At 42.9% G+C, this 14,691-nt stretch overlaps 1 long non-coding RNA gene across 1 annotated transcript; it reads left to right on the forward strand.

Moving 5' to 3' along the window:
• The first annotated feature begins 4,341 nt into the window (after positions 1–4,341).
• Positions 4,342–7,690, forward strand: LOC138783268 (uncharacterized). Its single transcript, XR_011361655.1, has 2 exons — positions 4,342–4,502; positions 7,481–7,690. It is a non-coding gene; the product is annotated as an uncharacterized lncRNA (long non-coding RNA).
• Positions 7,691–14,691: the final 7,001 nt, after the last annotated feature.

Consider the following 14,691-nt stretch of genomic DNA (forward strand, 5'->3'; position numbering starts at 1 on the left):
GATTCATCACACAATACGTAGAGTAACAAGAAGCTAGGAAGACCTCATGGTTATCAACATAAGGTCAGGGTCACAAGTAGTGTATGTGTTGCCTATTTTAACCCCTTAAGGTCAAAGCCAATTTTCGTTTTTGCGCTTTTGCTTTTTCCATTTTATGTTTAAAAGTCCATAGCGCTTGCATTTTTTCACCTAGAGACGTATATGAGCGCTTATTTTTTGCAAAACAAATTGTACTTTGCAATGACAGGCATTATTTTTCCATAAAATATGCTGCGAAACCGGAAAAAAATCATTTGCGCTGTCAAATTGAAAAAAACAAACAAATTTGTTTTGATTTCGGGGAGTTTTGCATTTACGCCGTTCGCCCTATGGTAAAACTGACTTGTTATCCATGTTCCTCAAGTTGTTACAATTACAATGATATGTAACATGTATAACTTTTATATTATCTGATGGCTTTTAAAAAATTCAAACCATTGTTAACATATATATGTTCCTTAAAATCGCTCCATTCCCAGGCTTATAGCGCTTTTATCCTTTGGTCTATGGGGCTGTGTGAGGTGTCATTTTTTGCGCCATAATGTTTACTTTCTATCGGTACCTTGATTGCGCATAAAAGACTTTTTGATCACTTTTTATTACATTTTTTCTGGATTTGATGTGACCAAAAATGCGCAATTTTGCACTTTGGAATTTTTTAGCGCTGACGCCTTTTACCGTGCGAGATCAGGAATGTGATTAATTAATAGTTCGGGCGATTACGTGCGCGGCGATACCAAACATGTTTATTTATTAATTTATATTTATAAAATGGGAAAAGGGGGGTGATTTGGACTTTTATTAGGGGAGGGGAATTTTTATTAATAAAAACACTTTTTTACATAAACTAGAAGTCCCCCTGGGGGACTTGTATATACACGGCAAAGATCGATTAGATCACAGCAATCTATTGCCGAGCCGGGATCAGCGTCATTGCGACGCTGAGGCCCGGGCCGGCCAGAAGAACGGATCTCCGAAGATCCGTCCCACTAGACACCAGGGATGTTGTGCATAAAGCACTTCAATGCAGCTGTCAAACCTGCGCGGCAACAGGACCCGCGCTGGCTAATAGAGGCACTGCCCGGCTGCAGATTGCAGGCGAGAGCGATGCCGTTCAGAGCGGGGTCACGGCGGGTACCAGGTACGTCATGGGTCGCTAAGGGGTTAAACAACTACGGTATCCCAGAGTGGGTGTCCACTGCTTCTAAGTAAGCATGTACAAGTTGGTACTTGGTTTTATAGGCTCTGAGACTGAAGTTTGTAGTATACTGCTGTCACCACTAGGTATCACTGTGACTTGCGCCTTATATTGCACAGCTGAAGAATAACAATACTAAGGGTTAACTGATCACCTCAGAGGTCCCCAACCTATCACAGAGGGTTATCTTGGTTCCCTTGCCCAATTAGATCCCCCCTGAAGAACCATATATATAATAGGGTTGGGACTAGTTGGGGCAGACTTCCAGAATATTGTATAAGGGTGCCTTCACATGTACCATATTGCTGCGTATTAATGGCACAAAACTCGCATTTTAAAGTAGCTGCGTTTTTTGTGGTGTTAAACTCGCCTGTGAAAATGATGTGCAAATCAAAACTCGCATGTAAAAATCGCACCAAACTCGCATGTAGTAATACACATACATTGACTTGATAGCAATCAGTATCACTGTGGATTTATGTGTGAGAAACTCGCAGCGATACGGTACGTGTGAAGGCACCCTAAGAAAGAGTATATCCAGAGTGCATACTGAGGAGATTCTTCCAGGGCCTGGACTGAGGGACTATTCTTTACTTTACATGTAATGTCTGGCTAGAGCACCTCTGGTTGAGGCTGCAGTGAAAAGGTGGGACTAGTCTTATCCACGCTGGGCGGCATCTTTAAAGTTCCTGAAGAGCACTCCAGGACTGAAGTCAGTAGCTAAGTAAGAAGAGTATTGCTGGCAGACTCTACTGCAAGTACTAGGTTCCTAAGGTATCACACCAACGCCTAGCTTTCCCACTAGGTGGGCTTGCGTTCCTGATGCTGTGTCACTCTGTGCCCACAAGATAGCTTAGTCAGATGTTCCTTCCTGTTGACATAGGACTGTTTTCTTCTCACAGACCCCCAGCTGATAGGGCCCCAACCTGTAACCAGCAGCTCCAAGTCACCAACGCTGCCCTAGAGTCAAGTCTATTTCAAGTATCTATTGTATTCAGAGAATGTGTCAAGTGCTTATCTATATTCTTCCCAGCATCAAGGCTGTGCTCACTTAAAATATATTTCCTTGTGTAACAGCAACCCAGATGTGATTTCTAAGAGTGAAAAAGTATTCATTGTTCCTCCAAGATTACTATAACTGTGAACAAACTGCCTATTGCATTGAGAAAGACTGTTTACTATGCATTGCACTACAAAGATTTTCAAAGACTTTACCTTGTTTCAAGTTAATTGGACTCAGTATTTCCTGTTGCACAACAACTTGCAATACACCTGCACTATCTACACCTGTTCTCATACAAAAGCAGTGTGTAAGTGTATCCAGGGGTGGGCACTACCACTCCTGGCCACTGTGATAAGTGCCCCAGCAGTACATACCAACTTGCCCAGCGACATAATATCTGGCTCACCCGTGTCGCTGCACAACATGTTAGTTTCAGTGCTGGAAATGCTGAGGTTTACTAGAAAGGGGGTAGGGTTGGTGTGCAACTCCAAACATCAAAGTTGTGGCACAGCAATTAAACTAGACTTAAAACTTAAACTAGACAGTCTGTAGATGCATGTAAAGTAAGCCAACTAAGGATCAGTGTAATGTCAGGCCACACACTGTGGTTTGTGACAGCATCTTGTCCATTTTTTAATAGTATGTAATGAAGGAATTTTATGAATTTTACTGAAGGTAAGTTTCAGTACTAAAGCTGCTGATTTTGGCTGCACATTTATGTGTGTGTATTTACCTGAGGATCTTCATTGTTATTGTCTGTGCTGTTCATGCAGTTAGGGCATCTAACAAGCTAATTTGGTATAAAATGTATCTATATATAATTGTGCAGTTAAAAGACACTAGTTTACTGCAGCATTTATGCTAGCCTGTCTAGTCTGAGGGCTTATTCCCACACTCTGTAATCCACAGAGGTTATGGAGTGTGAAGCTGCACGGTGGACAGTACATTCCTGCGAAGATTTAAACACCTAGGAGGAGATTTATCAAACATGGTTTAAAGTGAAACTGGCTCAGTTGCCCCTAGCAACCAATCAGATTCCACCTTTCATTTTCCAAAGAGTCTGTCAGGAATTAAAAAAGCTATGTATTTGGTTGCTAGGGACAACTAAGCCAGTTTTACTTTACACAATGTTTGATAACTCTCCCCCCTAGAGCTTTCCCGGCATCATGCTGACACAGGATGCTGGGAAAGCTGCAAATTCACTACTCAGCTTCAAATTACTTAACCTCCATGGATTACGGAGCATGAGAATTAGCCCTCAATTGACAGTGTTAGCTAATCTGAGGGAAATTTGGAAAATTGTTAAAAAATTTCATTTCCGTTTCACTTAGATAATAAGCCCTTACACAAGGATCTCTACCCTTTTGTTTAGGTTTCTTCAGATTACTTCATTCTGCCTGTTTGCTACTTCTTATATGCAGTCTATGTTGGCATATATTGTATATGTCAGTCTGGCATTTACAGTATACATAGCAAATAGGATATGTCATTGATGTCTCATACACGTGGATCTTATCTGCTCTGCTTGGGGTGGCTGGAGATGATCAGAAAGTGAAAAAGGAGTAAACAGTTACTCTGTTACCATAACTCAGGATTAACAGGCATTACAGAAACAGTTTTGCAGAGTTACGCTGTTTATGCATCTCCCATTATCATGGATGAGTTATATAAAGTGCATAAAACCACTCAGCTGACTGTTTCAGCTTCTCGACCACCACAAGCAGAAGGGTCATGGTTCCTCAGAGACTAGGCCTGCATCTATCACAAATTTACTGCCTATCCTGTGGATAGAAATGAATGTCATAAACTATATTTCAGTTTCCTTTCCTGCCACCTCCCTTTTAAGTTCCTGGTACATTGTAGTCTGGGCTCCAGCAACGTCACAGCCCTGCTGATGGATTGCCCGCTCAGCCAGTCAGTGATAGCAGCGGTGTCCTGCCCCTGTTACTGGTTGGCTAAGTGGGCAGTCCATAAGCTGGATGTTGCAGCAGCAGGAGCTGCAGGAGGCTGGTGGCTGTCAAAGATAGGTAAGACAGCACTGCAGGGAAACAAGAATGGGTAAAGTATATCTGATGGTAATTTTTTATTTTTGCAGGGCTTTTCCCCTTCAATTTTATCTTCTTTTTACAAGACAGACTAATGCCTCACTGATGGATCAGGTTACATGATGCCCATACAAGTCTACAGAGAGGAGAGAAAAAGGGTGAGGGAGGCGTAAGGGGTTCATTTTAAAGAGACAGAAACAAACACAGAGATTGCAAAGTAAGTACACAAATTTATTATATTAACTTTTGACTGTAATTTCGGGCATATAGGACGACCCCCAACTTTTAAGAAGGTTGTCAGGGGTTTGCCTTATACGCTGGAAAATGTTAACCCCTGCCTGACCGCAGCCGCGTGTCTCCTGTCCCTTTCCCGGCGCAGGCAGTGTGACGTACACTGCCCGCACTGGAAATCCCCGAAGCTCTCTAGGGCAGCCTAGCGTCCCATCAATGAAGATGCTGGAGATGGTCGCCGGGAGAGCTTCGGGAGAATGACAGAGGCTTCGGGGACTTCCAGCACCTCTGTCATTCTGCTAGGAATGGGTCACAGGTGAGTTAACTGTTTGTTTGTTTTTTATAGTGGTTGCCCCATACAGTGGGGATGTGGCCATTTTTTAGCTCCCCCACCGTATGGGGCAACCATAACCGGCAACCATAAGACGACCCCCGACTTCTAAGAAGATTTTTCAGGGTTAAAAATTACACTGGAAAATACGGTAACGGCCAAAATAGTGCAATTCCTCATGTATACACACGCTTGACAGCTTATCCTGAAATATAGACTGAAACAGCAGGCATATTTTAAGGCTATCTTCACACTGTGTATAAAAAAAAATGACTGTATGTTCACACTAGGTTTAAGGAACAGAAAAGGTGTCCGCTCTTTCAATTTAAATAGACATCAGTTTTTGCTGCAGTTTAACTGACTTCAATGCAATGCATTCACACAGTGTATAAAATGATGAGGTTGTCTGCGTAGACATGAAAATAATGATCATCACAATTATTTTCATTTTAAACTCAAAATGACGGACATAATTTTTTCTTTTCAAAAACAGAGGAAAAAAAGCTGTGTGAACAAAGTCCTCATTCACACACTGTATTTTTGGATTAAACACTGGCCGTTGTTTCAGGCCTGCAACAACAGCCGTTGTTTAATCATAGCGGCCAATCGAATTAACTACTATGGAATCCTGGCTGGATTGTCTGCTATGGCTAATTGGAGTGCAGGCCACACCCAAATGTGCCCGTATTCCAATTAAAAAGAAGTCATGTTAACCAGGCTGGTACTGCAGCACCGACCAAGTTGAACATCTCAGACAGCGGCTATTCTGTGACACGACCGCTGTCTTGCCATGTATAAACATGGCCTAAATCAAAGTAAAAAGTCTATATGCTTTAAATCTATATATAAAAAAATATAGTAACATAGTAAATAATACACAAGGTAGAAGAGAGATGCAGCTGCAGTTCCTCTTTGTTTTTCTAGGCCAGTGAAGCTACTCACTGAAAATAGAGCTGACAGTTATGGCAGTAAAATTACTATGGGTTTTATTATCTGTGTTTCTCTGAAAATAATACAGGGTGTTCTCTGAAAAAAGGCCTATTTTTGGAGTAGGTCTTTTATTTCGAAAAAAACACAGAATATGCCCCTAAACTATAGTCCCACTCCACACAGTAGTTAGCCGCCATACTGTATGTCCCGCTGTAGTTAGGCCTCCATAATGTATACCTCCCTCTGCAGTTGTTCACCCATACTGTAAATATCCCTCCTCTGCAGTAAGACCCCCCAATACTGTATACCTCCCTGTCCCCTCTGCAGTTGTTCTCCTATAGTGTATATATCCCTCCTTTGCAGTAAGACCCTTCATTCTGTATACTTCCCTCCCCACTCTGCAGGTAGTCCTTACACTGTAAACACCCCTCTCCTGCACCCACCTGAGCAGATGGGTGCAGAGCATAACAAGTCTGGCACTGGAGTAGGGCTTATATTTCAAGCCCACCCTAAAAAGCCTGCCAGTAGTGTTATTACGAAGGCACGTTTTTCATTTTTTTCATCCTGTTCACACGTACAGGATCTGCAGCAGATTTGATGGCGCAGATTTTAATCTGCAGCAGATCCGCTGCAGATCTGCAGCAGATTTGATGGCCCAGAGTTACTTTGCATTGAATCTGAGACTTCAAATCTGCGCCATTAAATCTGCTGCAGATCTGCTGAAGATCCTGTACGTGTGAACGCACCCTTAGGTGAATTTTGTAAGTTTTTGGGGGGATGTAGTTGAGTAGGGGCTCTTGGACACTTAGGAAATCACACGGATAACTTGCTGCAGAGTCTGTGCGCGCTCCCCCTTGACTTTTTGCCCGTCTCATAGACTCCATTCTATGCTCAGGCAGATTCAGAAGAAAATAACTACAAAAATATGTTGTATGTATCAATCTAAAACATAACGTTTAATACTACTTTTAAAATATACGGACTTACAAACAAAACATAAATTGGAAAACTCTGCCACATCTCAATCAATGGCCACACTTAATCGATAATGCAGAGTGGGAACAGAGACAGTAACACTTACGGTTCTGATGTATTCAAGGTCAGCCGACCCCAAACTCAGTGATGGTCTGGGAAACAGAAAAATCCCACAGTGAGTCACATTGATTACTGTACCTGAAAAATTAAAAGAACCTTGATAGCTGGGAAAATGCCCTAGTCGGCCCTTAATGCAGGCAGGCTCTCCCTAGTCTGTCCCTGTCCCAAGACACAAGGCCATTGAAAAAAATCCTATGGGGTCTCATACAGACAGGGATCACATCACCATGTAGCAGTCAGATGTGATCCTGTTCAGACCCCATCTTATACCAAAGGCAGATTCAGCCATCGGCCAAAGAAATGTCAATTCTTTAGGCGGACAAGAGAATCTGCCTGACCATAGAATGGAGTCTATGAGACCGGCGGAACTTCAAGCGGAAGCGTGGTGGGGAAAGCAACGAAATCTGCAACAAGTTATCCACTCAACTTCCTTAGTTTACAAGGGCCCCAAGGCTGTGTTAACATTGCATTTTTTAAAATAACCCTTAATCTAGGTTAACATCCTACTTATCACTGAAGGCCCATATGACATGAATTCACGCCTACCATTGATCTGAACTAAAGCTATTATACATACCTGTTCTTACCATTGATGTTTTCCAACACAGCCTCTACAGATAAATGTCCTCTGTAAACCACCTGAAGACATAACTACGTGTTCGATAACACGAAGATAGTTTGTACCGCTACTCCAAATTATTCCTTGATGAACCCATAAGAATACAGTATGAAAAGAACGCGTCAGAAGGAAGTGGACTAAATCTTCATTATCCCCAATAATCACAATTATCAGTATTAAAACAGAATAGTGTTTATGACATATGATAAAAGTTTTGTTTCCTCATTCCTATGCTTTGATCGGTGCGTGATTACACCAGTGACCAGACTGGGTTGCAGTGTCCCAGAACAGAGTATTTATTTGTCACTTTATCTCTGCACCTTTGTTGTAGCCAGTTCTGTTCTGGAAAGCTATGGTCCACTGCAAACTGTGTGTATTGTGTCACCTCTCTCAGTATTCAGGTCTGCTATTCCATTTATTTCTTGTGCAGTGTATTATGACTGATCAGCTTCCATAACCAGGACATAGGACGCCTCAGTGAGGCCTGCGGTTGCCCTGGCTACATTGGGACTGGGCTACACTGGGAGATCTATCACTATGTTAAAGGGGAACTCCATATAAGAAAAATTTGTTTTCTGTTAAAAGTACATTAAAAGTTATATAGATGTGTCTATACAATGTATTACCATATCTGTACGGTTCTGCCACACTGGTAGCTGATAGAAATCCAGGAAGTGAAGAAAAATGGCCAGTTCACATTGTCTCCTGCTCCTGCTGCTCTCCTACCTTAGGAGACAAAAATTCCATGTCTCTGTTGTCTCACATTGTGTGTGTTGGCTGATGATGCAGACAGGGGGCAGGGCGTGATGTCACAGGAGGCTTGCCTCTTAGTGAATCCGGCCGGCCGGGCGCCCGAATCTGCGCCTGGCATAACAAATCTACACCTGTTTCCAGCAGGTGTAGATTTGCTTCATGATTTGCGCCTGTGAGCAGGCGTAAATCATGATAAATGAGGCGCAGGAGGAGGCCACGCCTCCTCTCCGTCTCATCACGCCCCTGCGAGCTCCACCAGCCCACCCATCAGGCGAGCGGGGCGTACAGGAGGCGTACGCCAGGGAGAAGAGGCAAATCTGCGCCCTCTCCCTGGTGTACGCCTGTGGCGTACCCTTCGTAGATCCCCCCCCCCCATTGTGTACAGACATATTACAAACAAATATGCACAATATATACACATCATACACAGATATAAGGAAATGCACATTACCTATATGCATACATAGTACACAGTCACACACTTGCACGATACATACATCAAGTCCCTGATTTTATCATTTCCTTGCAACATATATATGATGTATATTTATGGTGGTGTCCATGTTGCTATGATACTATAATTGGTGTGACCCTGTCACTTGAAAAAACCTTTTGACAAACCTTGCAGATGTAGGTATAAATCTTGCGATGCATATTTTTTTCTTTAAGATTTAAGTGCCACTTTAGTCCAGGGACATGCACATACATGCAGGAGTTCTACTGTCCACTGCTCCATCCTACTTGTGCTCATTGTGCATTGTGACTCTGCTATATGTGATTGATCCCCAACTTCCTAAGCATAATAACTTACACCATATAACACAAAATAAAGACACAACACATTGTAATCAGATGTCATGGCTCCCTCGAGGGAAACCTCGAGGGAGCCATGGCTGGAGAGTTGCCCCTCCCCTGGGCTTAGAGGGTAATACCATACTATAAATATAATAAACTGGATGTGAGAGAAATCTGGCTGCCATATCTGTCACCTTATTCATGGCTAGGCGACTGTAGCTCTTCTCCCTCACAGATCCAGGTCCACTTCTCAAGAAGATGGAGATTTGATGAAGGGGTAGTCTAAAGCAGACCACCCCTTTTCCCCTGCTAGAACCTCTGAGGGGTAGGGGGCAGTAAAGTAGTAAAGCTCAAGGTCCTCTGGCGCATCCAAGATGGCACTGATCAGGGCGCGGTGCATTGCTTTATGGAACCTTCTGTATGACATAAGCACTTGTCATCACAGTGAACGGTTGCCATGGTTACTGCAGGCAAATACATGTGAAGCATTAAAGCATTAACCCATGAATGACTGGTGATGTGCTTTACTGCAGAGGTCACCAAGCAAACAGCTTATGTTTAGGCCTCACTAAGAACATGGTTTGATGTTGCCCATAGCAACCAATGACAGATCAACTTTTGTTTCTCAAATTACTCTGGTAAAATAAAAGCTGAACTGTGATTGGTTGCCATGCGCAACTTAGACAGTCTAACCTGCCCATAGCAACCAATCAAAGCTCAGCTTTACTTTTATAAGAGCTTGTTAACATATGAAAGGTGAGCTGTGATTGGTTGCAATATGCAAATTAGACTGTGTTTTGTCTCTGGCAGATTGATAAAGCTGCTCCATTGCTGTAAAGTTTATGATGATGATGATGATGACTGAAAACACATGACATGACATGACATCCCTTCCTCCATACCTCCCAACACGTACTTACCTCTGGTACAGGAAAGTACCAGATACAGCTCACATGCTGTGAAGTTTTCAGCTTCAGGGCCACACTGTGCAGGCTGCGGCCCCTCTCCCTCCTCTCCTCCTGTGTCCTGACTGCCAGCAGCAGCACATAGAGCAGATAGAGGCAGCCTGAGAAGAGGAGGTGGCAGAGGGTCCCAGGGGAGAGGAGAGGGACTGCACTAAATCTGCACACTACATGCTGCTGCCTGTCACCCCAGTCACTCCCTTCCTCTATATAATATGATGAAACCCAGGGTTACTAGATAGAGGCAGTAAGTGACCAGGTGAAAGGCATGTGCAGCAGTGTTGGATGATTATATGTCATCCTGCAGCTGCTAGACAGAGAGGCCCAACTCCTGTTTGGGGGCCCATCAAAGGGTAGGGCCCACCGGGGGATCCCCCTGTTCCCCTGTGCACCAGTCCGAGACTGCATCACTGTGTAGCATGGAGAGATGACTCCACAGCTGTTTTCTTCAATATTTAGTGCCTTCAGATCAGTTTATTCACATACATCTATGAGTGAGGGATAAACATCAAGGCATGTACTCCTAGCACAACATCCCATAGTGGGATAGAACAGAATGTGATAGCAGGATGCCAAACTACAGTATCAAAGTCTATAAATAGGCAGTGGGACTCTCCTGGATCCCGGGAAGGGATCACACTCCCAATCAACTACTAGAATAAAATGGCTAATAGCATAGATCAGTCTCTGTGGTACAAAGACTTCCTATGGTATATATAACTTCTTCACGCTGTGTTTTTCAGGTAACAGGTAGCCTTTACAATATCATACACTGCTGCTCCATTCACACAGTCTCTCTCACTTTTTCTATTATTGATGAAACTACTTCCACTGAACCGGACTATGATCTCTTCCAGATGTCTTAAACTACAGAACCTAGATAAATAGATAGATAGATAATCAAAAATAGGACTGCAGCACTCGGTGAAAGTAAATGAAGGTGGGTGCCAGTTGTCACACCTGGGTCCACCGATGTATGTAGATAGTCCACAAAATCGATACGACTGCAGCACTCTCAAATAGTGAAATTTTCACTATTTGAGAGTGCTGCAGTCGTATCGATTTTGTAGATAGATAGATATACAGTGGTGCCTTGGATTACGAGCATAATGCGTTCCAGGGCCGTGCTTGTAATCCAAATCACTCTTAAACCAAAGCAAATTTTCCCATAAGAAATCATTGAAATGCAGACAATTGGTTCCACACCCCAAAAATAATGATTTATTATTCTGAATAACATGTAAAATAAAATTAAACAAACATTTAGAAACAGATGAATAAGTCACATTATAAACTACTGTACAGTATAGCAATCAGCATGTGGTGTATAATGTACAGTAAGTGCATAAACCTGGAAAACAAAGGCAGATACAGGATGAAACTGCAGATCCCAATAATGCAGTAGCGTAGTACAAGAGGCTAGGATAGAGAAGCAGGGCTGCTGTCAGAGGTCTGTGAAGTCACATGACTGCAATGGGGAAGGAGGTGTGTTCAGCATTGACCAATCAGAAAGTGAGAATCACAGAGCTGTACAGGAGGACATCGACAGAAACTTTTCTATACAGCAGTATGAATGGCTGAATGTAAGTGCAGGCACATTATAGCAGCAGTGTGTATAGCTGAGTGTGAGTGCAGGGACATTATAGCAGCAGCATGTATAGCTGAGTATGAGTGCAGGCACATTATAGCAGCAGTGTATATAGCTGAGTGTGAGTGCAGGCACATTATAGCAGCAATGTATATAGCTAGGTGTAAGTGCAAGCACATTATAGCAGGAATGGAGAGGATGGGAAATGCAAGGGCCGACAGAGACTGCAGGGAGCACAAAGGAATGAGCAGGGCAGATTTGGGCACAGTATAGCAGCACTCTCTGACCAGAGATTACCTCCACAGTCCTGTCTCCTGATGCAAGCCCCAGCCTGAAGTGGATCTGATGTGGTTTGGAAGGTGAGGGATACTTCCTGGGTCAGAGTACAGTGCTTTAGACCACCCTATACAGAGTGCAGACCATGCCTCTCTCCAACTCCCCCTTGTTCCCAGTACGGGGAGTTCTTAAACCAGAGCAAAGCTCTTAAACCAAGTTACAATTTTGAAAAACTGTGAGCTTTTCTTGCAAAGCGCTCTCAGTTCAAGTTACTCATAAACCAAGGTACCACTGTACATCCGTTCAAGCTACCTGTTGTGAATATCTGCATCTGCATCTCTCCTATAATCTGCTAGCCAACTAAAACATTCCAATGTACAATAGTTTCAAGAGCAAAGAGACTTGACTTGAAAGTAAAATATTTCCGGCATCTGGTAGAATCTCCAAAAACACAAGGAGATCTGGCACACAACTGGCTAGGTGTGCCTGATCAAATACTAACAATAGGTATTTCTGTATTGTGGATTATAACACAATGTAGAATATGACATTTTAATTTTCCTGTAGATAGATTTATGGTTTGAATATAAGAAAATTCCTTTTCCACCCGGCTGAGTTTCTTTTAAATGCTTCAATTTGTTCACGATAAGAAACATTTTACCTTTTCATGCTCAGAGAACTTGCACTTAGCACTGTATACATATAAAGTAGTTGTACTGATGGGTTCTTCCAGCATTGCATTATATTTTTAAGGCTTATGACCCCGAAGTGCTGATTGTATATTTCAGCTTACTTCCACGGTCGGCCGCATGCTTTCCATTTCTATTACAGGCTTATAATGAAGTTTTCTCTTAAATAATTATATAGAATACACAAAATAAATTATTTTCTGCCATAATCATTGTCTGCATGGTTCTCTTTGTCCTTTCTCTGTATATGCTGTATGTTCAGATTAAAGTGGATGTCAGTTTAAGACCACAAACTATTGCGACACATTCACACAATTAAAATAAAAATAAATTCCCTGCAGATTTGAAGCATGCGGAGGATGACTTACTGTTTGCATTAAATTTTTACTGACATAGGACATATTCATACAACATACTACCATGTCCAAAGTTCTACTACAACATACAGGGGCTCGGCGCCACCCTTACTTTGGCCTCCAGGGGCCTCACCTGTCTGCGCTCCTGCTCTGTCATGCCCAGGCTACTGCGCGGCTCTTGCGGGTTTAAAGGGCCAGTGCGCCTTTAATTGGTTAATCACCTACACTTCACTATAAATATGTGCACCTGCCCTGACTTCCCTTGTTGGAGCCTTTCCATGCTAACCGTTAGTATTGCGGTCCCAGATCTCCTGCTTGATTCATGCTCATGATTTCTGTGTGTGAGCCCTGCCTGAGATCCCTGCTGTATTCCTGTCTGCTGTGGGGCTTACGTATCTCCAGCTGCACCTTGCCTGCCACTGCGAGCAAGCCAAGCTACGGGTAGCAACCTGCGGTCGCCTGCTGCAGCGAGTCTGTCCCGCTGATGGGCACTGGTGTAGACCAGCAACCCCTTAGAGTTTTCTACCTGGTGTTACCATCGCTAGTGGCAGTCCAATGGTTTCATGACTCATAATAATGAAAGTATACTTACCCATCCCCATGCCTTTGCAGCGATGAATTCCTGATATATACTAGCCTCCGCCCTCCAGCAACATCAATTGCTCGGCTGATGGATGACCGCTCAGCCAATCAGTGACTGAGGCAGGACACAGCTTTAGTCACTTACTGGCTGAGCAGGCAATCTATCAGCCGAGTAATTGATGTTGCAAAAAAAGGAGTTGGGGCTATGATGTATACAGAAGCTGGATGAAAATTACTTCTTGCACTTGCAATTACTCACTTGTCAGAGAAAAGTGAGAGCAGCCATACAGGGACACGTGGACTGGTAAATATACTTTATTTATTATGTTCCCGCCCCCCCCCTGCATCAGATTTTATAGTTTCATGAGACTTTAAAGTGTCACTGTTGTTATAACAGAGAATGTGAAATCAAGCATTTTTATTTTAGTTATCAAACTTTAAAAAGAAACTATACTTACTTGATTCCAGGTCCAATGTCCTGAGGGCAGAGTGTCAGGTTTAATGCATCCGCCAATCAAATGGCTGCTTCCTGTGTTTTGTCTTTTTTCGATTGCCGTGCCCGCTAATTAGCCTTTTAAATGCAGCTGACAAAGCTGACAGCTGCATTTAAAATGCTCCTTTGCCACTTACCTGGTGTCTAGTGGGGTCGCGGAGGAGCGATCCCCACATCTGTCACCGGCAGGGGTCTGCGCCATAATGGCGCTGATCCCGACTCGGCACTCTATTGTTTTCGTCTGCAGAAGCCAAAAGCAATAGAATTCCTATCTCATTGATCTATGCAGTATATCTATACTGAATAGATCTCTATGAGAGATCAGAGCAGTCGTACTAGAAGTCCCCCAGGCGGGCGTCTAGTATGTATGTAAAAAGTAAACAAATGTTTTTTTAATGATAAATAATCCCCTCCCATAATAAAAGTTTGAATCACCCCCCTCTCCCCATTTTATAAATAAAAATAAATAAATAAACAAACATATTTGGTATCGACTCACACGTAATCTCCTGAATCACATTCCCAATCTTGCACGGTAAATGGCGTAAGCGTAGAAAATTTCCAAAGTGCAAAATTGTGCATTTTTGGTTGCATCAAATCCAGAAAAATTGTAATAAAAAGCGATCAAAAACTCGCATACGTGCAATCAAAGTATCGATAGAAAGTACAGATTATGGCGCAAAAAAATGACACCTCAAAAAGACCC

The sequence above is a fragment of the Dendropsophus ebraccatus genome, chromosome 2 (assembly GCF_027789765.1).
Source record: "Dendropsophus ebraccatus isolate aDenEbr1 chromosome 2, aDenEbr1.pat, whole genome shotgun sequence".
Classification (NCBI taxonomy): Eukaryota; Metazoa; Chordata; class Amphibia; order Anura; family Hylidae; genus Dendropsophus; species Dendropsophus ebraccatus.